The following is a 21,642-nucleotide window of genomic DNA, read 5'->3' on the forward strand; positions in this document are numbered from 1 at the left end:
TCCTGTGTTGACTCTCCCTTCACTTGCAGTCACCCATAGGTCACGGTCCCTAGACCACGGCCAACTCTCGGGGTTCTGAAGTCTCGCCAGTTGGGGAGATGCTGAGGACCCCGCGGCTGGGGTAGCCCTGGTACGCGCGGGCCCACGCTCGGGGGCGCGGGACGCAAGTTTCCGCCCCGTCTCCTGCGCGGTGACAGCGCTCGCTCGGAGGCGGCCGCGGCCGGGAGGCGGAGGGCGGGCCAGCCCGGTGCCCGAGCCCCCTCCCCTGCTCGCGAGCTCGCGCGGTCTGTGTCTCTCTCCGCAAGTGCGGAGCCGCGGAGGAGGAGGAGGAGGAGGAGGAGAAGGAGAAGGAGGAGGAGGAGGAGGAGGGAGCTGGGGGAGGATCTCCATTGAAATAAACAACCAGCAGTTATTAACACGGGAACATGGCGGCCGCAGCCTGGGCTCCCGCGGCGGCAGCGAAGGTCAGCGCCGACGGCAGCCGGCACCTGACGGCGTGACGGCCTCACTGGTAACTGCGCCTCCCCTGGGGGCCCGCGGGCGGCGGGGCGGGGGTGCCGCGTCCCCACCCGGGCCGCTGCCCTTGGTGCGCGCAGCTCGGCGGAGCCCGCGCGCCGGCCGGGCAGGCTGTTGTTGTGTGCGGGCACCGCTGCCCGGGCGTGCGGAGCCCGCGACGCGCATCCTCGAGGCGCGGCCGAGCCGAGGACTCGGCTCTTGGGGGGGTGGGGAGGGCGGGAAGACGCGGAGTCCCCGGGAGAGAAAGGAGGCGCTCGGGCGCCAGGCGAGAGAGCTCGGGAGACGAGCCCCGGAGCGCGAGGCGGGCGGAGGCTGCAGCCTACAGCGCCGGCCGAGAGGTGAGCAGCAGGCCGGGAAGCAGCGGTTTGTCGCGGGCCCCGGCTCTGGCCCCCTCGGGGCTGCGCGGCGGAGCCCCGGGAGGCGGCACCCGTGCTGGAGGGGGAAGCCCGGGCCGGCGGGCGCAGCCGCGGCCGGTGCTTTCTTCCCGGGAGGCGTGCGGCGGCTGCTGCACGGGTGGGAGCCGGACGAGGGGAGGCAGGACCCGGGAAGTGCCGGGGGTGTGTGAAGGTGACGCGGCTGGCAGGGGCGGCGGCGGGGGCTCGGGTGTCTGGGGGCCCCGGGCCTGGGTGGTTTCGGGGGGGCAGCGCTCGGGCCGCGCAGGCCGGGCCGCGGTGGGGGTGGGGAGCCGGGGTCGGGCGGCGGCGGCGCCGCGCCGGGCTCGCCCCTGACTTAACTTTCTGGGTGCGGGCATGTGTGCCGGAGGCGCGCTGGGGCCGCGGCCGGGGGCGGGAGGCGGGCCGCGGGCCGGGAGGTTCCGGGTTGGCTCGCCAGCGCCCCCTTTTCGTCCCCCTCCTGCGGCCCCTGCAGGGACAGGCCCTCGGGGGGCCCCCGGCGGGAAGCGGGAGGGGTCCTGGCGGCCGGCGCGCCCGGGTCACGCCCTGGACCGAGGACCCTACTCTCCGGGCCCCTGCAGGCTCCCGAGGGAGGCGGCCAGGGTCGGCGCCGCGGGCTGGAGTGCCCGCACCCCGCCCCTCGGGGGAGTCCTGGAGGCGCCGCGGCCGCGCTCGGGGGTGGCTCGGTCCCTGCTTCCATGGTCCCTCCCTTCCCCATCCCCCAAGTGGCTTCCGGGGCCTGCGGACCGAGGGGCGGGAATTGGGGACCCGAGCCCCTTACTCGCCGCAAACGGCGTGGGGCCTCGCGCCTTAAGAGAGCCTGTCACTGGCAGGGGAAACTTTCCCAAACCGGAGCGGAGCCCGAGCACCCTCCTCCGCCACCTCGTCCTCTAATCCCACTCCCACTCCACCTCCTCCGACTCCTTCCCCTCCCACCGACCCGAATCTTGCTGTGCTTGACTGATGGGGCAGTGAGCCAATAGACGGCGGGAACTGACCTGCCGGCTATCGGTAAGCCAATGGTTGGAGCCAGAGGCAGGAAAGGGGCGGGGTTTCTTCCGACCAGTTAGGGTTGAGTTGCACGCGGGGCGGGGGAGTCATGGAGACGCCGCGAGCCATCCACTCTGGCGCGTCCCTTGGTCGCCCGCACCTCGGTTTGTGGAATAGTGTCACTCACAGAATCTGTGACCTGGGGAGACCTGCAGAGGTGCGCGAAGATACTGCTTTTCTCTGGTGCCGCGAGAGGCGTTGTTTTAGACATGACAAAGTCTAAAAGCCACTTCAGGATGTGGCAGTAACTGTGAGGCCCGGTTTTAAAATGGCATATGTTGGTAGTGACCGCGTTCTGGACCTAAGCGCCAGGTGTGCGCGCTAGGGATCTTTGAAGGTCTGCGTTAGTTTCGCTAGGCTTCTGCTCAGCATCGGGACGATGAAATTGAAAGGGCACTCTGAGAGTGAAGGCGCGGGGTGGCCTCACGTCAGGTGATTATTAAAAGTGCTAATGCGTCCTTGTTTGAAATGGCTTCACTGGGTCCTTGTTTAAACAGACCACCAATTCCCAAAGTGTACTTTAAGTTTTGTGTTTGGTCTGGGTGTGACGTTTTACAAAGTTGCGGTTTATGCCTGCGTATTTTTTTCTCTTGCTCTTGGGCAAACAAAATGAAGTTATGAACTAAAGCATCACGGACACTAAGCATGGGTATTTATAAGCGCAAAACTAGCCAAAGAATATTTGTCTGCAGAAAAAAAAAAAAAAACAAAAGAGGGTGGGGGATAAAGTATAGCTTTCCAGGTTACTTCCATACAAGAGATTCTTAACAATTTTTACTTTCCTTAAACACAGATGAATCTCACAGCGTGTGGCTACTTCTGATGTGTAAGAGGTCAAGAGCTAGCTTTGATTGTTTTAACTGTTTGGGTCCAGAGAAGTGACTTTCTTGACTCCTCCCTGCGTTTCAGGAACTGGGGTGGGGTGGGGGGTGGGGTGGGGTTCCCTGGGAGGATCCCAGGTTGCTCAGCGGGAATTGAGGTCTGTTAAAAAGACAGCAGCTGCAGCCCTGCTTTCTCTGTGTGCATGCTCTCCTGTTCTTTGTTGGTGAGGTTAGTCCACCACGACGGCAGCAGCAGCGTTCCTTCTCCGAACTGCAATCCGCAGTATCTTTGGGAGTTCAAAGAATGAGTGGTGTTAAACTAAGAATCCAATCATTTTCGGAATCCGTCACCCATGAATTTATTTTGGGATTTAAAAAATATATTAAGGGCATGATGCTTACTTATGTTTTAATACTGGGTTCTCCAGTTTTTGTTACTATTGGGTTACTAAAATTTTTTTTGAGAGAGACTGTACTGTAAGGAAACAGTAGTCTGTAAAATGTGACTTTCAAATTTGTAGTGTAGATTCCCAGTCCAGTGTAATTGTGAGTATTCTTGTAGAAATAAATTGCATTTTGCTGTAGCTTTTGAAGTGTTATTTTGGTGATAAATGAGTCAAGCCAAAGATAAAACAAGCATTTATTTCGACTGACAGAAGTAGGGAGTATTGTAAATTAATGTTCAGAATCGAGCAGCACCCAGACACTCCCACCATTAGTTAATTTGGTTACAGAGGGCCACTCTGATGCAGGCAGGCCCTTTTCTCTTTCCTGAATTCTTAAAAGCAACCTATTATTTTGCTTCCTTCTCTTTAAAATGTCCTTAGATTCTTGGTGGCAGAGAGTGGCAAGTCCCCTAATGTCTGGCTAGGGGAAAAACCTCTCAAGCATATGGAGACATCTAGAAAAAGATGTGCATTGTCAGCGGTGATTCCATTGTGTGCTCTCATTCGGGAGCTGAGCCTTCTTCCTCCTGGGAATTTCCCTCTTAAAAGAGAGGATTTCTTTGACTTTAGATGTCAGGGTACAGAGGCCCAGGCTTCAAGGCCGCTCAGCAGCCATTGATGTGAGTTTAGTGCTTTTGGGGACTTAATAATTTTTTAAAAAATTTAACCCTTCATTGGTTTAATATAGTTTAGATGACTTTTAGTGTGAGAGATCTTTTACTGGAAATAGAAAAGATAGTCAGAGGGGGTCTTGGGATTGTATAAAGGATTGATGCATCTTGCTTCCCCCCTCACCCCCCATAGTTGTATCTTATTAAAGCTGGGTCCCTGGAATCCAGGACTTGTGATCAGGGTTCCATTTTACATGTTGAAGTTAAGAACTCTGCCTAAGCTGTTTCAGACAATAGCAGTTTGCTGTGTGACCATACTTTGACAGCTTGGATTTTTGTTTTGTGTTTTGGTTTTTCCAGACAGGGTTTCTCTGTGGCTTTGGAGGCTGTCCTGGAACTAACTCTTGTAGACCAGTCTGGTCTTGAACTCACAGAGATCCTCTGCCTCTACCTCCAGAGTGCTGGGATTAAAGGCATGTGCCACTACTGCCCGGCTGACAGCTTGGATTTTTTTTTTTTTTTAATTTGGTTTTTCAAGACAGGGTTTCTCTGTGGCTTTGGAGGCTGTCCTGGAAACTAGCTGTTGTAGACCAGGCTGGCCTCAAACTCATAGAGATCCACCTCCCTCTGCCTCCTGAGTGCTGGGATCAAAGGTGTGTGCCACCATCGCCTGGTAGACACCTTGGATCTTTAAGAATGGTTTTTGTCCTATTAGATGCAAAGCTGTTTTTTGAAGCAGTCCTTATATTGTGGAAAAGAAAAAGAAGAAAGAGTGGCCCTTTAAAGAATTTTTAATACAAGGTTAAGGGCGTTGGTGTCGCACACTTTTAATCCCAGCACTCGGGAGGCAGAGGTAGGTGGATCTCTGTGAATTCTAGACCAGCCTGGTCTACAGAGCTAGTTCCAGGACAGCCTCTAAAGGCGCAGAGAAACCCTGTCTCCGACAAAAAAACAAAACAAAACAAACAAAAAAAGATTAATTTTCTGAAATTCACAGGTGTCTTTGATATCTTGACCATTGTGTCATAATTGAAATTATATTTTAAAATGTGACTAATGTTTAGCTGTTACTATGACAAAACCAATGTTAAGACATTGCTGGCAGCTTTTTATTATTTTCTGTTTCTGGTTTTGTTTGGTATTATATACTTTACTGATTTTTAAAAAAAACTTATTTTTATTTTATGTGTATTATTTTGCCTGCATGTATGCCTGGGTACTACACATGTGCCTGGTACTCACAGAGGCCAGAAGAGGGTGGTGAATCCCTTGGAAGTGGAGTTAAGGATGGTTGTGAGTTACATGTGGATGCTGGGAACCATACCCTGGTCCTCTGGAAAATCAGCCAGTGCTCTTAACTGCTGAGCCATCTTTCCAGACCTGCTATCTTGATATATTATTATTGTATTAATAATAATAATAATTATTTTTTATCTAGACAGGGTTTCTCTGTGTAGTTCTGGCTGTCCTGGAAATCTCTCTTGTAGACCAGGCTGGCCTCAAACTCACAGAGAGCCAGTTGCCTCTGCCTCCTGAGTGTTGGAATTAAAGGCGTGTACTGCCACCACCACCATCTGGCTGCTATATTGATTGTTTTGTTGAGACAGGGTTTCTCTGTGTAGAAGTCTTAGCTGTCCTGGAACTAGCTCTGTAGACCAGGTTGGCCTTGAACTCAGAGATCCATCTGCCTCTGCTGGGACTAAAGGGGTGAACTACCACTGCCCAGCTACTCTATTGATTTTTTTTTTTTTTTTTGGTTTTTCTAGACAGGGTTTCTCTGTACTGCTTTGGAGGTTGTCCTGGAATGCTCTCTGTAGACTGGAACTCACAGAGATCCTCTGCCTCTGCCTCCTGAGTGCTGGGATTAAAGGCGAGTGCCACCACCACCTGACTGCTCTATTGATTTTTAAATGAAGAAAATACAAGGGAGAAGGAACTAAACTACTGCCTTTCTTGTTGGTCATCATGAAATCAGCAAATCAAGGACTTTCCCCTAGTGAAATGATACTTACTTACCTAGCAATAGCAAAAGCTGTGGAATGGAAAGCAAAACATTAGTTTTTCACCTTCTTTACCCCGGGTGTCCCTTCTAAATGGAAAGGATGTTCTTAGTGTTTATGCGCTTATTTCTTTTTTTGTTTTCTGCATCTTGAAGAGCTTAGGATTTGCAAAGGGGAGACGGGACACCATTGTCACACCACTCTCTAAAGCCTCTTAAAGAGTGCCTTCTGCAAAAGCTGCAAAGTACAGTTCAGTGTCACAGACTCGTAATTCAGACAGCAGGAGGAAAACATGCACTTGATGGGTTCTAGATGACACTTTCTGGATAGAGGCGACAATATTACTTCTGTGGCTGTTCTAGAAGTCTATGTAATTTTCCTAGTTGTCGTAAAAATGATAATAAAAAGGAGTAGGCATCTTAAAGGTAAATGAATGTCACTAGAAGTAAGACTGGCTAGTTGGTCTGCAGGTAGAGCTCAAGACTTTCGGCTTCTAGAGCAAAGATTCTCTGTTTACCAACTCATGTCGATCCTTCACAACATTTCTGGCTTCAGTGACTATTTTAGGACAGTGGTCATTTGGCTCCCTGGTTGGAACTATCTAGCAAACGTAAATGAGCATAGGACCCTATGGTATTGCTTAACTTAGCTACTTTAGAGGTGTTTGGACTTGTGTCAGTAATCAGGAGGAGGCCACAAATAGGTAGATTTCCTAACTAGCTAAATGTAGTACAAATCTTCATCTAGGTGGCAGTTGACAGATAGAAGGAAAATTAGCTGTTAACTCTGATGGAATTTATGCCTCAAGCCAGTGAATTCTAGTCTGTTCTGTCCCCATGTTCAGCAGAATCCTTATTTGGGACTTTGTATGTAGGCCTCTCTGCATTCTTTTTCCCCCTTTAGCCATTGTTTCATTCATTTGTTCACCTGGTCATTTGGTGGAAACTTGTCTGTTCTGACCTTGTCAGTGTTTTTGGTTTCAGAGTCAGCTACTAAAAAGGGACCATAACCTGGGTGATGGTCACCTTCCTCTTTCCCTTGCATCCTTGTGGTAGAGAAGAAAACATATGCCTTCCTTTCATCTTGGTTTGGCTTATCAGTCTTTTCTTTTGTATGTATAATGTGATTTTAAGTATTTACTACCTAACCAATTCTACTTTGACTTGGGATTGTGTTATCTTTTCCTGAGAATGGGATTGTGTTTAGGATAAAAAAGTTGTGGGGTTTGAGGTTGGCTCAGTCAGTAATGTGTTTACACTGTAAGCTTGAGAATCTGAGTTTGGATTTCTAGTACCCATGTAAAAGCCTCTTGCATCTGTATTCTTAGTGCTTGGGAGCAGAGACGTGCCAAAGTCAGATGGAGAACGAAATGGAAGACACCCAATGTTGAGCTCTGTCCTTCCCATGCACACAAATACATATGCTCACATACCACCCCCAAGTTATTTAAATATTCCCTTGATGGGACCACAGTTTTTGTAGTTAGAACATGGCTGACATAGTACTATCCACCTCTAGGCCTTTTGATGAGTATTTCATTCTTTTGATTCTGGCCACAAATACATAAATAGAAGTTGTTATCCTTGCCTTACAGGAGGGTAGAGGTCAAGGGGGAGTCTGATGATGGCTTCCCATTAGGAATCTAGGGTACAGCAGATGTCCATAGGACCCTCATCTAGTTGTAAGCCGTAATACGAAGAAATGGATACGAATAGTGGAAGTTCTGCAGTTGCTGGGCTAAAGAGCCTGACTTTGGACAGAGAGGTCATAACTTGTAAGTCATGTTCAGCTTATACCTCAACCATTCTTGAAATTTCAAGAACCTCTTGTCTTTTAAATGTCAAGAAGTGGGAAAAGCAATGAAGTAAAATGATGGTGTTTACTAAATGTTTGCTGAAACAGCTTTGGAGTGAGGTGTCTGTCGATGGGCTTGTTTCTTACTTGGCTTCAGGACAGCAGTTGTTCACAGTTGTAGCATCCCTCTCTTGCCACTCGGGAAGGAAATGGATACACAGCTGTCAGAAAACTTCCAGGGTCACACAGTCAAGCTATTGAAGTGCATTGGAACCCAGGCAGCTCTTGCTTTGGGCCTTCTTAGTTGGGGTTCCTGTTGGCTGCAAGGTTCATACTCAGAGCTTTGTTAAGACATCAGTCCATTTATTTTGTGAAAGCATATTCTTGTTGTCTGTTCTCTCGATGGAAAACTCATTTGTGGGGGATAGGTATAATATGGATTGAGGGAACAGTGTCAGGGATATAGTTTTGGAAAAGATAAGGAGTTGACCTAAATATTTGGTTTCTTATTTCTTCAAAATAGATTTAATGTTGCACATTTAACTGTGGAGCACAGATCCGTGTGATGCCTTTTGGCGAATGTTGTGTTCTCCACGTAGCACCGATGACTCTGTGTTGAGATACCATAGACCCAAAAGAAGGCTGTTAATATATTCAGTCATCTGACTTCTGCTATGCTATTTGTGGAATTCTTCTGTCTGCTCAATTGTTTGCAGGGAGCAGGCGCACTCTCAGGAAACTCTCCTGTGCTCTGCCAGGATCTGTGTGCACTGCTTGTAATGTTCCAGCTGCCAGGACCCAGGGCCTGTTATCACATGGAAATGCAATGCATGGGTTTTTCTGATAGTTACTTATGTCCATATGAGATGCTATCCCAGACCCCAAAGGCTTCACTTGGATAGTGTGAGTTCTAGAACTTGCTGCTGCTAACTACCCTCTGCCCATTTCAGGCCACAGCTGAATGAGGGTGGGTTCTTCCAGCAAGCTCCATCTTGCTTATGTAATCTGCTCACGGGTCATCATGAACAGACTTCCTCTGCCTTTGTGTCACAGTTGCTTTAGTAAGAACTTTAATATTTATCTTAAAATTTCTAATTACATTGTTAATATGCTTAAAGATAAAGAACTTTGAGTTACTTTGAAAATGTGAGTTAAAATATTGAATTGTGCTGGGTGTGGTGGTGCATGTCTTTAATCCCAGCATTAGGGAGGTAGAGGCAAGGGATCTCTGATTATGGCCAGCCTAGTCTACATAGTGAGTTCCAGATAGCCAGGACTGTGTAGAGAGATGGCTGTGTCAAAAACCAAAAACCCAAACAAATAACAAATATGTTATGTATGTATTGAATTATGGTCTGAGGGCACTGCTCAGTGCAGAACTGCTTGTAAAACATTGTGATTCAAGCTCAGGAACACCTGCCACCCCCGCCCCAGTGTAATTGTATATTTTCAAGGATCCTTCGTCATTACCTACTCATTTCTAGGCCATCTTCCGAGTCGATCCAGATGGAGAATTTAGCCAGTTATATGAGTAATATTTCTTAAAAAGTGTTTTATTTTGTGTGTTTCAGTGTTTGCCTGCATGTTTGTCCATGCACCATGTGCATGTCTGGTGCCCACAGCAGCCGGAAAAAGGTGTTGGATCCTCTAGGCCTGAAGCTATAGATGGTTATGAGCTGCTATGTGGGAATCAAACCCAGGGAATTCTGAAAGAGCAGCCAGTGTTTTTTAACCACTCACTGAGCCATCATTTTAGCCCAAGGAACAAATTTTTAAATGATATCTTTTACTGTATTAAGATATGTGTATGTGGTATTATTCTCTACCATTATATTGTATTCATATGTATTTGTGGTGCTGTGTGTATGTCAAGCTCAGGACCTCCTCTGTGCTAAGCACTTAGATCCATATTAATATGTAAAATCCTAACATGTCTATAAATAATTAGAATTCTTCATAACTGTAACATTTCTTTAACATGCAGTCACTTTTGAGTGGTTATTGTTGGGATGGGAGAAGGAAATTGGTCCACATGTACTTGTTAGGTTCCTAAGTAAGGAACATAGAAATCCATTAAAATCCAGAATGAGAATTTCAGCAGATTTTAACACGGTGGCATGTCCTCAGGTTGGTGTCTTGGCCTGGGTATTAATGGAGACACGGGGACTTGCCTGCTCTAGAGGATCCTTATGCCTGTCCCTGCTGCCTGTTTGGCACCAAGCGACCTGTATTGTGAGGGGCTGTGTGTAGAGGAGGAAGCCCAAATGATGTACCCACCAGTCACTGCTCACTACCTTGCAATGGAAGTGACATGATAAATAACAGCACAGCCTCTCACTGTTTCCACCAGGGATTGGCTCTGCACATCCCCTCCCCCATCTCTTCTCTCCCTTCCTCCCCAGATACAATCGGAGACATGAAGGTGGAAGATGGGCAGAGGTAAATGCAGAGTCAAGGTGATGGGGGAAGTCTGAGACTTAAGAATTTCTTGTGGGGCTGGAGAGGTGGCTCAGAGGTTAAGAGCACTGGCTAGTAGTCTTCCAGAAGTCCTGAGTTCAATTCCCAGGAACCACATGCTGGCTCACAGACATCTATAATGAGATCTCATACCCTCTTCTGGCACGCATGCCAGAACACTGTATGCATAATAAATAAATCTTTAAAAAATAAAAAAAAGAATTTCCTGTTAATGATAATCATGGCAGGTAGTGTCCCTTTTCAATAGATAGATCTAACCTGTTTACCACACTTAGTGAGATAGCTTGCTCTCTGTTAAGAATGTGATGTTTAAAATCATTTAGCCCAACTGCAACAATTATTAACTGATTGGTTAGAAATTAGTTGTTCATTGGTCAGCATTGTGCAGCAGTAGGGGCACTGAGTGTGTTATTTAGTTGGATTGTTATATTCCATACCATTATGCATTTCTCTGATTTAAGGATATCATTACAGCCAGGCGATGGTGGCGCACGCCTTTAATCCCAGCACTCGGGAGGCAGAGGCAGGCAGATCACTGTGAGTTCAAGGCCAGCCTGGTCTCCAGAGTGAGTGCCAGCATAGGCTCCAAAGCTACACAGAGAAACCCTGTCTCAGAAAAAAAAAAAAAAAAAAAAAAAAAAAAAAAGGATATCATTACAAACTCCACAATGTTAGGTGATCCAAGTGGTTCATATGTTATAATTGAAAATATTGAAGTGAATTAAGATTGGTCAAAACGGTAACCAAATGTTTAAGACCTTAAGAATGCTTGCCTCTAAATATTTTTTTGCCAAGTATAGTGGCACGCCCATTTAATGAGTGCACTCAGAAGGTACAGGCAATTGGGTCTCTGTGAGTTCAAGGCTAGCCTGGCATACATAGTATGTTTCTAGGCTAGTCAAGGCTAAAAAAATGAGACCCTGTCTAAAATAAATGCATATGGAATGGAATAAATGGAAAATAGTATAGAGAAAGAAAAAGAATGCTTGCTTGTGAGGGCTAAGGATGTAGCTCAGCTAGTAGTGTTTGCCTAGCATCCACAAGGTCCTGTTTTCAGTCCCTAGCAAGCAGTAAACTAAGTGTTCTGACACACACACCTGTGATTCTAGCATTCAGGAGCTGAAGAGTGTGTGTGTGTGTGTGTGTGTGTGTGTGTGTATGTGTGTGGTGTCAGACATTCAAGGTTATCCTCAGGGATATGTGACTTTGTCCCCTCCACTCCTCCTTTTCCCAGAGGAAAAGAATTATTTCTTGTAATTCCTTTTTTTTTTTCTTTTTTCTTTTTTTCTTTTTTCTTTTTGGTTTTTCGAGACAGGGTTTCTCTGTGTAGCTTTGGAGCCTATCCTGGCACTCGCTCTGGAGACCAGGCTGGCCTTGAACCCACAGAGATCCGCCTGCCTCTGCCTCCTGAGTGCTGGGATTAAAGGTGTGCACCACCAACGCCTGGCTTGTAATTCCATTTTTGAGCCTTGTTTTATTCAGTGTATGTTCTTGCTGCTGTCTTGAGTTGAATTAATGTCTTGATTCCTTAAGGCTTTTCCATTCAAGGGTGATGGAAAAATTTCCTGAAAATGTTAGTTTTTGTGTGCACTACCATCAGAATCTCTACAAAGTAAACAGGTGGTATAAAGTCTAGAAACTAGTGAAGGAAGTGGAAGTCCCATGGAAAGCTTGGTGTTGTATCATATACCTTTATCTTAAGTAAGTGGCACATGTAATTATGAGTTGAAGCAGAATGGAAGACTGAGCTACAAGAAAATAACAGTCATCACTGTGGACTGAAAATGTATATTGACAGCTAACCTCTCGTTTCGTTTCAAAAAATGCAACATTGTAATTGGACACTGAAGTGGATTGGACAACAGAATTGGAGTTTGAGCTGCTGCAGAAGCACCTGGGCCTGGGCTGGCCTGATCTGTCCCTGTTTCTTTCAGGATCATGACCCCACCACTGAGAGGCCTCTTGCTGTGTGTGAGGGAGGTATTGGTGGATGCCCTGGGGAGGAAATGGGGAGAAGGGCTGACCTTTGCTGGATGAGAGATTGGGGCAGTCCCTTGATGGTCACTTGATAGCCCAGTAGGTATCTTTATCTGGGTCTCCCTCCAGGAGCTGACCTGGGCTACTCTCATGTGCACGCATGTCCTTCTAATGGGCTGCTCTCATGTGCATGTCATTCTAATGTGCATTCACATGGAAATCTCAGTGTAAAGAGGGGCTGTGCAGGGAGGTCGGTAAAATAACCAAGGCAGAGTGAAACAAGAAGTGTGTGCTCATCACCTTGTATCTTAAGAGATTTTGAAGGATGTATTACTAGTACTTGACTAAGTTATCAAAAGTACTAGTGGCTGATGGCCATGCTAGTGAAAGGGAAGAAAGGACTACAAATACATGATGACATGAGAACATAAAGGAGAAAAATCAAGACAATTTTCCTTCGAAAGACCATGAACTAAAATTCTTTGATTTGTCTGGTAAGACAGTTTGCCCATCATGTCCTGTAAAAAAGTGTGCACATCTGAATGATTCAGGAACTTACACTTGCTTTTTCATTGCTTTAGAACACGTGTGTGGGTGCGTGCACACATGCTATGTGTACAGATACACATACTGTACATATACCCACATTCTATACATATGCACACACTGTATGTATATACATGCTTCACGTATACATACTCTCTTAGGGTTTCTGTAGCTCTGAAAGAGACACTATGACTACGGCAACCTTTATTTATTTTTGGTTTGTTGAGACAGGGTTCTATGGCATTCTTTATAAAGGAAAACATTTCATTGAGGCAGTGGCTTACAGTTTCACATGTTTGGTCCATTATCATGGTGGGGAGCATGGTGGTGTGCAGGCAAATGTGGTTCTGTAGGAGCTGCTACATGTTGATATGTGGGCTGCAGAAAGTAGACTGTCTCACTGGGCATGACTTGAGTGTATGAGACCTCAAAGCCTGCCTTCACAGTGACACAATTCCAAAACAAGGCCATACCCATTCCAACAAGACCACACCTCCTAACAGTGCCACTTCCGTTGGGGGTCATTATCTTTCAAACTGCCACACATATTTACTGTACATATGTGTGTGAACCCACACACATGTGTTCTAAAGCAATGAGAAAGCAAGTGTAAGTTCCTGAATCATTCAGATGTGCACACTTTTTTACAGGACATGATTGGTAAACTGTCTTACCAGACAAATCAAAGAATTTTAGTTCATGGTCTTTTGAAGAATATATATTGAAAATTGTCTTGATTTTTCTCCTTTGTGTTCTCATGTCATCATGTATTTGTAGGTTTTATTCTAGACAGTGTGTAGAACACTAGTATAAAGACTATTTTGACTGACACTTAAATCCCCTTCTCTGCTGCAAGTCATTAGTAGTTTGATCTTCCCACGATATTCCTTTCCTAATAATGTAATTTCCCACTCATTATAGAATGATATCTCCAAACACTTACCTTTGAGTTGTTCTATTTCTGCTGTGTGTGTGCATCAACCTTTGTTCCTAGGAGTGTTCTTCCTGTGAGCACATGTGGTGTGACCTCATGTTCTCTTGATTTGCCTGGAAAAAGTAGATGAGTTATTCTAAAGTTTAGGAAGCATGCCTTTGACATAAAAATTATTTTAGGAATTCCTATTGCTAATCTTAACACTGAAATAATGAATCAGAACAAAAGGAGGAGTCCAAAAATATTCCAAAGTCATTACTAAGTTACTTAATGAACCAATTATAGATTAAAATTGTCCTACAGGAATGGAAGCAAATCCACTGTGTTCGCCTCAGAAACAATTAACACATTTTTGCTTTGTCACTTTGATAAAAATCAGACTTTTTTTTTAATGCCAGGATTTATTGGATTTTCCTTTGAAAATTTGATACTCCAGAGAAAAGAGGGGTTAATAATCTCAGTTTACAGTGGAAAGGAGAAAAGGTGAAGAAAACTGTGGGGGTACTTAGTGGTTCTAGAAAGGTAATAAATCAAACAGAATACACAGATATCATGCCAGGTTGGCACTACCTCTATTGAAGAAGCAATAGTGAGAATGGAAGTGTCACTTGAAGGGCTAATGCCTCAAGAGATAATGAAATTCTACAGTTATCCAAAGAGTCTAGCCCTTAGAGTCCACACACTATATATATACTGTGATTACACTTGTGAAAAATTTGATTCTCCTGTTTACTTCTAAAAATGTATTTTTATTATTTTTAAGTCATCTATTACTGTTGGGTCAACAGCCACTGTACATGTTAAATACAACAGTCCAGGCCTCAGCTAGAGGATGCTTTTGGCACTTGGTGATAGTGTCACATGTTTCTCTTGTTCTTAGCTTCACAAAGTATCTCAAGAACAACTGTCTTTTTTAAAAATAATTTATTTAATTTTATTTTATGTGCTTTGGTGTGAGAATGTCAGGTCCCATGGAACTGACAGTTACAGACAGTTGTGAGTTGTTATGTGGCTCTTAACCATTGAGCCATTTCTCCAGCCCCAGCAAAAACAACTTTTAAAATAAGTTGTTCTTATGCTTTGTTTTTCTGAAAGGAAAAGTTTCAAACTACAGAAGTATTGGAGCATGGGCTATCCTAACAATTCTTTCTCCCTCTCTCCCCATCTTTTCATTGTAAAAAATTACATTCAGAAAGGTCCGAAGGATAGTGAAGTGAGTGACTGTGTGAATTTTCATACACACATACATCATACATAGGTTTACGCTCTCCTCCTATTGTCTCTCAGGGTGTATAGGATAAACCATTCAAATTAAGTGGCAGATAGCATCCTTCACCCATAAAGTATGTCTTAAAAACACTATCTGGTGTCAGCACACAAACACACATGGTGCTGTATTCAATCATCAGAATGAATGCCTGATTGCCTGATCTCTCTGTTTCCCCAGTCTTCTTCAAATACCCGGTTAAGCCTTGGTTTTCTTTTTTTCCTCCCCTCCCCTCTCCTCCTCTCCTCTCTCCTCCTCTTCCTTTTCTTCCTCCTCTTCCTCCTCCTCCTCCTTCTTTTCTTCTTTTCTTCTTCCTTCTTTTCTTCTTCCTTCTTCCCCTTTCTTCTTCCTTCTTGTTCTTCTTGTTCCTCCTCCTCCTCCTCCTGCTCCTCCTCCTTTCTCTTCCTCTTCCTCCTCCTCCTCCTCCTCCTCCTTTTTTTGGTTTTGCTACACAGGTTTTCTCTGTGTATATTTGGCTGTCCTGGAACTCTCTTTGTAGACCAGGCTGGCCTGGAACTCACAGAGATCCTCCTGCCTCTCCCTCCCCAGAGCTGGGATTAAAAGTGTGGTCCACCACTGCCTGGTCAAGCTTTGATTTTCAAAGCTGAACCTAATCCAGTTCAGAATCTAACCAAGTCCACTCACTTCATCTCTTTTCCTAGCTTTTATTCCTTTGAATGTTGTCCAGCCCCCATAGTTTGTTTCTAAGAGTTCAAGTCAGTTGTCCGCAGAGGGTGGGCTTGTCAGTTTTGGGATGCATGTTGATTGAAGTTCCTCCCTAAAGAGTTAGGAAGTTGTTAGATAAGTGAGTGAGTGAGGTTGATCATGGCCCAAGAAGCACCTTAGAGACCTTACTGCTCATGGTGTGACTCCTTGGGATGTTTTTACTGAGTCTTCCTGCAATCTGTTTAGGATGGCCCTACACAAACCATACTTTGATCTTAAGGAAAAACAAAGAAAAAGGTCACAGCTGACTTGCTGGACATTTCCCATCCACTAAATGTGAGGTATATTTTAACCTCACAGATTTTTGTTTCAATCATAGACCAACGAGGAGTGAGGCTGAGGCATTACTTTTAGAGTTATCTGGACAAATAAGAAGGTTTTGTTTGAATACTTGCATATGCTTCTTGCTCTTTATTGGTTAATGGTAACTTGCATTTCTTGCATACTTGACTAAACTCATTTTGAACATTTATGTTTCTTTTTTCTTTACAGTCTTCGTTTGTTCTCTCTTACATTTCCACCTCCAAAATTCTTCCCAGTGTCTTTAATTTCTCCTTAACCTGTCTTTTCTCTCTACTACTTTAGAACATATGTCTGGAACATATGATGGAGCCCTCTTTCTCCACAACTCACTGTGGGTATGGGACTATCATTCTCACCTTGACAAAAGGACTATAAAGGTGAGAGTCATTCACAGGGATGTAATACAACATTTGCTTTCCCCATCCATCTAATCTGGTGTAGAAATAGTAATTATCAATAGGTATCATTGTTTACTTTTAGTCAATGTATTTAATACTTAAGCAACAACACAAATCTGTGTGAATAACTGCTTATATCATAGAAGTCCCAGCTTGTAATGGCTATAGTTTATGTGTCAATAACCACAAACAAATTACACTTATTTGTTAATGTAATTTTGCCTGATTTCATACACATATAAACTCAGAAAACAAACCCAAAATACCAAAGCTGAGATTCTGTCTTTTGATGCATGTTGTATTGTTAGAGGGGGAGTATTCCTTGACTACTGTAGCATTTTCAGTGGACACTCCCATCCCAGATGCTATCTAGCAATAAGGGGAATAATATTTTATTATATTAATAGCTAATATTTGAATTGATAAAGAATGTACTTAGGAGACCAGAGGTATCAAGAAAGGAAAGGAAAGTGAGATTGGTGACCAGACTTCATACTTAACAGATCAGGAGAATTTTATTAAGGTAATAGTCTCAAATGACAAGCAACAAAGATATTTACTTTTTAATTTATTTTGTAGCACTTTCCAGAAGTATGTTATTGATATATTACAGGACAATCTTGTTCTTGTCATTTTGTATTATGATATATATGTATATATATTTAAATATATATCCCCACCATAACACCAGGCATTAGTCCTGGGGCCTTGGACATGCTAGGCAAGCAACTCTGTTGACTACATCCCCAGCCAGAGAGTGACCTCTTTTAAAACGAATCTTTGTGTATGTGTGTTTTAAATAGCAATTACCCTTTTCTAATTTTCTGCATCTTATCTGCTGTGGGTTTGGATACCAGATAACAAGGATTGTTTTGTTTATTCAGCAAAAATTTAATGAGTGCTTTTTCTATGCCAGGCACAGCAATACAGAGTACTTTGTGGTGGAAGCTTTTACAGTTTAGGAAAGGAAAGAGATTAATTACTGTGCAAATGCATTAGAATAGAGAATAGCATTTGAGGACTTGGGGATCTATCTCAGGCTAATTTGCAGACAATTGAGTATTACTGAAGATATTTTCTGAGATACAAGTGATCAGTATGAGATTTAAGCAGATAATCTGTAGTTCACAAAAGCCAGAGTCTTAGACGCTTGGAAGAACTCTGATAAATGTTCGTTGATCACCAACTTAGAACCCCCCCCCCCGTTTTGTAGGGAATTCATATTAAAAAGAAGTTTGATAATGACTAAGTATCTATTGTACTCACTAATCATTTAATAATTCCTAAGAATATTTTGCTTCTGGCTGGGTGATGGTGGTGCACAATTTTAGTCCTAGCACTCAGAGGCAGGCAGATCTATCTGAGTTCGAGGCCAGACTCATCTATGGAGTGAATTCCAGGATAGATAAAACAGAGAAACCCTGTCTCAAAACAAAACAAAAACCCAAAAAACAAAAAGAAAACCCGAAACAAACAAGAAGAGTATCTTGCTTCTGGCTAGACTTGTTCCATTGGGCAATTGTTTTAATATTTCTGAGTACAGATTTCCTTTGCTATGCTTTGGATGGCCTGACCAGCTACTCACTAGCCCAGGTTGGCCTCCAGATCCTGGACATGCTCCTGCCTCAGTTTCCTGAGTTTGGGGATTATAGTATAACCTCACCTGCTTCCAAATCCCGATTTTTAAAAATGGGAATAATAGTGGTTAAGATCAATTTTACTATTAATGAATTGTAATGAATTAGAAATCTGGTTTTAAAATAAATCTGTCCCAGATTTCTAGTTTATCACAAAGGAGAATTGAAACATGAGTCTTTCTAAAACTTACTTTTTAAATTCTGAGATTAACTGTATAAAATCAAGACATGCATTTTTTTTTTCAGCTTAGGGCTAAGTCATGTACAACTCTGCTTTGTTTGTTGAGAGGTCTTGCTATGTGGTTCAAATCCAGGCTGTCCTGAAACTCATAACCATGCTTCAGCCTCCTGAGTGCTGGGATTATAGGCATATAGCACTGTGTTGCATTGTGTGGAACTGATTGACTGTCTCATCAGAAAGAACTCTGTCCAGAGCAGTAGCCTTCACTTAGATGTCGAGTAATAATTAAGCAGGTGCCTCTGAAAGCCCACAGTGCTTCAGCTTCAGCCTTTTTTTGGGGAGCTGCTACAAGCCTGGGTGACTTATCTCTGTTCCAGGAATTAGCAACTGTTAGAGTGCATTAGTTATGTACTTTGCCTATCAAATTCCAAGGTCTTATTGGTAAAGACTTAGAAAAAATATGGGTGGGTCTAGAAATAGATTTAAAGGTGACTGTTTAATCCCCCCGCCCCAGGGTTTTTTTTTTTTTTTTTTGTGTAGCCTTATCAATCCTGGAATTCACTCTATAGACCAGGCTGGCCTCGATCTGCCTGCCTCTGCCTCTGAGTGCTAGGACTAAAGGTGCGCACCATTACCACCCAGCCAGAAGCAAAATATTCTTAGGCATTATTAGGCTCTTGATAGATGTGGTGGAATGTGATCTGTGATGAACCTTTGGGCTAAGTGCCACCAGGCATCAAGAATTGAAGTCAGAGCCCTTGCCTACAGTGTATAAGTATGTGAGGCCCTGGGTTTGGTCCCCAGCACTGAGGCTGGTGTGAATCCCAGTGACCTGGGAAATAGGGGGTAATAGTGGTGGGGATGGCCGGGGGAGACTGCACAAAGCTGGAGCTTACTAATCTGTTAAGAAATCTCTCATGCAGGGCTTGATGGCACAAGCCTGTAATCCCAGCCCCTTGGAAAGGGAGTTGAGGGAGGAGGATTTCAAGTTCAAGGCTAGATTACCAATTTAGTGAGACCCTGTCTCAAACTAAATAATAAGCAAACAAACAAAAAATGTAGCTCAGTGGTGTAGTATATGACTAGTAAAGTCCTAGATTGAATCCCTGGCACTGTGGGGAAATGCAGTAGCAGAGACATAAGAAAACTATGGTATGCAGAATAGCCTATGCACCCCCCACTTCCTGACTTGTCACTGGAAAAGACATTTAAACATCACAGCTCAAACAAGATCTTGCCATGAGGTTTTTTCATTTAGATACTCTTAGGAGATGATATCATGAGCAAGCAGAGTGTAAAACCTTGCTTTTTGTTGTGGGATATCCTTTTGGAAGCTGTTAATATCAGATTCCAGCATGGAGTTCTTTGAATGCAGTTGTTTGCTTGCTTTTCAAGTCCATGAAAGCAGTTTGGTTGACACTGCACTGCTGTCTGGTGCTCTATTTGTATCCGGGTGACTTCCTGCCTGGTTTCTTTAAATGTTTTCTGTCATTACCATCATTTCTATCATTATTAGTGCCTGCAGTGATCAATATCGACACATGTTGGTGTTTTGTCAGTATTAGCTAGGTCTTTGGGATTTTAACTTACATTGTTTTAATATTTCAAATGAGAATATTCCAAGAGGCTATTTTGAAGTCAGTCACAAAGACAAGAACTACCTGTGAGTTCTCCGTGGCCCAGCTTTTAGTTAATCCTCCCTTCTTTGCCAGCAAATACACTGTCCAGGAGTTCACAGGGTCACCCTGGCACTATGAGAAGCCATTTGGAATGTTGTGTGTCAACTGTTTAGAGTAAATATGTTCCCATTTTGTTAGATTAGAGGATGACTTTTATTTTCCTTTAGCACCCAGTAGATTTAGTCTCATGCTTGTCCACAGGCAGATTATTTGTTGTATCCTCTGGTTATGCAGTTTGTGTCCATTTGTGTCTATTTGGTTCACATAGTCACCAGTGCAGCTGGCAGTCGTGTTTTGTGCAGAGATTGAGAACAGGGTGACTTAAAATCGGTAAAGTGTCTGACTTTTAAGGAAAAAAAGTAGTTATTTTAACTACTTGGAGGTGGCAGAACATTTAAATTACATTGAAAATATCTGAAGAATAAAGTACGTCAAATTCACATTTCATTAACTTGGGAGATTGTCTGCTTGTTTGACATATGTAAGTGTTGGTCTTAGAAGCAGGCAATGTTATTCTCTACAGACAGATTACACTTAGATTTGACAGAGAAATATCTAATGGGAACTCAGTGTTAAAATCATTTGGCTGGTTTGATTATAATTTAAAATAAAACCCCTTTTCTTTTGGGAAAATTAATGCATGAGACTAGATGTTACTTTTGACTAGTTCAATCTGTGGCTTATTCTTCAATAATTTTCTCAGGAAAAAAAATGCAGTTCTTGCTAAGAATGGTGGAACTAACTCACCAAAATCAGATTTCTATTTTTCTTAGGGTTGGAAGATAGTCTTGTAAAAAGATGCTTCAGAATCCAGGGGTCACAAAGTGCCTTGCCACTGTCCTTCTAAAATGGACTTCATCAGACAGCTTAATTCTCATCACTAGCAGTTTTGGTGGGGGGGGGGCGATAAATTGACTATCTGAAATTTTCAATGTGTAGCAAATAAAATTCTGTCTCAAAGATGACAGCGAGTCCCCGAAGTCAGATGTGCTAGCCTGTGTTTACCTGGAGAGTGGAATGTACTTATTTACCCAGAAGTGATGGAAAACTTCATATATCAGATTCCTTAGTGGGGACTCTCCAGATCTGCAGGGAAAGAGAATAACTGCTTTTGAAGTTCACAGAAGCAAATGCCATCTATGGCTAGTGAGGTACTAGAAGAGCATTTATGAATATCACTGAAAAATTTCTAAGATAAAAATCATAAAACATAAACTCTTCAGAAAATTCTGGATTCCCAACAGTCATTTTTAAATCTGATCCATAGCTCAGGAGCACTGCTGTGCATCCCGATTTCCATCCTTCACTTCTGATCACACTTGTGATGGTGTGACTATCTTGAGTGAGGTGCCGCACACTCATGGAGGGAAGAGCATCTCCCCTGCCCTACCCTGCTTGCTGTTGCCCCTGATGCTTAGGGGTTTGTGGTCACCCCTGAAGTACACGCATGCGCACGGTGCTTGCAGGAGCTAGGCTGTGCTTTGGGTGCTGTGTTGCATATTCGCCCTGTAGGTAGATGCCTCATGTGAAATTGACTGTCTTTTTTGTTTTTCATTATCCTTTGTTTTTAATATTTGTTTTTAGATCTTGAACGAGGAATATGTATTAGTGAGTCAAATGAGCTTTTGATTTGGAGCTGTGGAGACGGTAGAAGGCCATCTGTGTAGTTCGTGATGTGCCATATCAGCTCACATTTGAGCTTTTAGCAGGAAAAGAGAGTTGTGAAGCGTTATTAGCACAGCTGATCCTGCAGTGAGTCAGGGTGAGAGGAGTCTGAGTAACAGACTGCCTTTCCAGCACATCTTTTTAATCTGAAAACATGTGACAACAGTTCATTGAAAGAAGCATCCATGCTCTGTCTTGGCTAGATTCAAACCAAGCCAAAC

At 43.9% G+C, this 21,642-nt stretch overlaps 1 protein-coding gene across 1 annotated transcript in view; it reads left to right on the forward strand.

Moving 5' to 3' along the window:
• The first annotated feature begins 361 nt into the window (after positions 1-361).
• Positions 362-21,642, forward strand: part of Ncoa2 (nuclear receptor coactivator 2) — a 245,696-nt gene continuing 224,415 nt past the window's right edge. The window contains 1 exon segment of the mRNA XM_035438707.1: positions 362-511. The gene's annotated coding sequence lies outside the window, so the exon portion shown is untranslated.

This window comes from Cricetulus griseus, chromosome 2, assembly GCF_003668045.3.
Source record: "Cricetulus griseus strain 17A/GY chromosome 2, alternate assembly CriGri-PICRH-1.0, whole genome shotgun sequence".
NCBI classification, from domain to species: domain Eukaryota; kingdom Metazoa; phylum Chordata; class Mammalia; order Rodentia; family Cricetidae; genus Cricetulus; species Cricetulus griseus.